This window comes from Elaeis guineensis, chromosome 14 (assembly GCF_000442705.2).
Source record: "Elaeis guineensis isolate ETL-2024a chromosome 14, EG11, whole genome shotgun sequence".
In the NCBI taxonomy this organism is placed as follows: Eukaryota; Viridiplantae; Streptophyta; class Magnoliopsida; order Arecales; family Arecaceae; genus Elaeis; species Elaeis guineensis.
The window spans coordinates 40,984,871-40,987,834 of record NC_026006.2 but is presented as its reverse complement, the minus strand read 5'-3'; the positions used below and the strand labels follow the sequence as shown (position 1 = coordinate 40,987,834).

The 2,964-nt window shown below is 39.9% G+C and overlaps 1 non-coding gene across 1 annotated transcript; it reads right to left on the bottom strand.

The window, feature by feature from the left end:
• Window positions 1–289: 289 nt before the first annotated feature.
• On the bottom strand, window positions 290–395 carry LOC140853867 (small nucleolar RNA R71). Its single transcript, XR_012137010.1, has one exon. It is a non-coding gene; the product is annotated as a small nucleolar RNA R71 (small nucleolar RNA).
• Between the last annotated feature and the right edge of the window lie 2,569 nt (window positions 396–2,964).

The following is a 2,964-nucleotide window of genomic DNA, read 5'->3' as shown; positions in this document are numbered from 1 at the left end:
GGAGGCCACTCAATATGAAATTAAGTCTAGTATAATCCAAATGTTACCTTCATTTTATGGACTTAGTAATGAGGACCCTTATAAACATCTTGAAGAATTTCTTGAGATATGCTCAACTGTCAAAATTCATAACTTCTCCGATGATGCTCTTAGGTTAAAATTATTCCTTTTTTCACTTAAGGACAAAGCCAAATACTGGCTACATACTTTGGATTCCATGACTATATCAACCTAAGACCAGCTGCAAGGAGAGTTTCTCAAGAAATATTTTCCCATAGGAAAAACTAATCAAATAAGGAAAGCCATAACTAGTTTTTTCCAATTAGATGGAAAAATATTTCATGAAACATGGGAGAGATTAAAGAACCTTATTAAAAAATATCCCCACCATGCTGTACCCAAGTGGCAGTTAATCCAATATTTTTATGATGGGCTATCGGAAAGACATCGACAAATGATCGATGCATCATACGGTGGGACATTCATGCTGAAAAGTGAGGATGAGGCATGGCAACTGTTTGAAATTTTAAGTAAAAATTTATTACATCATATGTCTGCCTCTATTAGAGATAAACCCATGTTAAACCCAAAGAGAGGTGGAATATATGAAGTAGAAAATGCCATAGATATCCATTATAAGGTAGATGAACTGTCCCAAAAATTAGATCGTCTTTTAAATACTGGACAATCCCCGATTCCACCTAACCCAATCCAAGAAGTTTGTGCATTGTGTGCAAGTTTGAACTATTTTGTTAGTGAATGCCCAGCCGCACCTCAATTTTCTGAGTTTGTGCACGAGCAGGTTCAGCAAGCTCAAGTCCAACAAGCTCGCAGACCAGGAAACGATCCATATTCGAACACTTATAACCCCGGCTGGAGAAACCATCCAAATTTTTCCTGGAGACCACAACAAGTGGTTGGTCCTGCCATACCTCGACCTCAATATCAGGACCCAACATATAGGCATGGACCATACCATCAATTTTAAAATGTTCCTCAACCATCTACTACTGGTCACAGCTCAGCTTTTGAGAAAAAAGTTCTAAAAGCACTAGAACGATTAGAAGTCAACACTCAGACCCTTAACTCTCACACACAATCCATTGCTAAGCTAGAGACCCAAATAGGTCAACTAGCGACTGCATTCAGTAGGAGGGAAGGAGGAAAATTACCTAGCCAATCCGAGAGCAACCCAAGAGGGCAATTTGTGATTGAGAGCTCTAATACCCCAGAAGTTTTTTCTGAATATGCCAAATCAATCATGACTCTGAGAAGTGGGAAGGTCATTGAATACACTAGTACAATCAATGAGACCGACCCTAAACCTCTAACCGAAGCCAAATCACCCAAGAACAAGGAGGACCTGAAAATAGAGAAGGAACCAACTGCACCGGAATCATCTTACTTGCCTAAAGCCCCATTTCTGGATGCCCTGAAAGCCCCTATTCCTACAGATAAGAAGGGAGAAAAACTCGATGAGATGTTGGAATTATTTAAGCAAGTCCAAATTAATCTTCCCCTTCTAGATGCAATCAAACAGGTCCCTGCTTATGCCAAATTTTTGAAGGATTTATGCACCCAAAAATATAAATCTAGATCACAAATCCCAAAGAAAGTATGCCTCACTGAATAGGCTAGTTCTTTCTTCCAGCATGCCACTCCTCCAAAGCTTAAGGACTCAGGAGCCCCCATCATTTCCTGTGTTATAGGAGATTATCACATTGAAAAAACTCTTCTGGATTTAGGGGCAAGTGTGAATCTTTTACCTAGTTTGGTGTATGAACTTTTTGGATTCGAAGAACTGAAACCCACATCAGTCACATTACAGTTAGCCGACAGATCAATTAAGGAACCACATGGAATGCTTGAGGATGTCTTGGTCAAGGTAGATGAGTTTTACTTTCCAGTTGATTTTCTGGTTCTCGACATGGAACTAAGTGGCAACCCCAGATAAATTCCCATTATCTTAGGATGACCCTTCCTAGCTACGGCAAATACATGCATTAATTGTAGGACAGGAGTCATGGACGTATCATTTAGGAATAAGAAACTAAGACTGAATGTGTTTGGTGCTTCCCAAGGACCATCAATGGATAGTTGCTTCAAAGTAGATACACTAGAAGATATTATAGAAGATGCAACACCCATAATTCTAGCACCAGACCCCTTAGATACTTGCTTGGCTCACTTTGGAGTGTATGACTTTGAGGAATATATGAAAGAAGTTAACATCTTGTTGGATACACCACACGATAAAACCACTCCTCCATGGACAATCAAGTATGAGCCATTGTCCACATTAGCCAGTACACCAATAGTCCCATCTTTAGAATCACCACCTACGTTAGAATTGAAACCCCTTCCTGCTATGCTCAAGTATATATTTCTAGGACTCAATGACACCCTCCCGACAATCATTGCATCAGACTTGACCCCTAATCAGGAAGCACAATTGGTTGGTATTCTGAAGGAACACAAAGAGGCTATCGGTTGGTCCATTATCGATTTAAAAGGAATTGACCCCTCCATTTGCATGCACCATATTCATTTTGAGGAACATGCCAAACCCCATCGAGATATGCAGAGGAGATTGAACCCAAACATGCGTGAAGTAGTAAAGAAAGAGGTGGTAAAGTGGTGAGATGCTGGAATCATCTACCCCATATCTGATAGTAAATGGGTCAGTCCCACTCAAGTAGTACCTAAGAAATCAGGTATTACTGTGGTTGAGAATGAAGAAGGTGAACTACTTTCCACTCGCATATCATCTGGATGGCGAGTATGCATAGATTATAGAAAACTAAATGTCGTTACTAGGAAGGACCATTTTCCATTGCCCTTCATCGACCAAATCTTAGAACGGTTAGCAGGACAAAGTTTCTTCTATTTTCTTGATGGTTATTCAGGGTACAATCAAGTACCTATATTTTCAGATGATCAAAAAAAGACTACCTTCACCTGCCC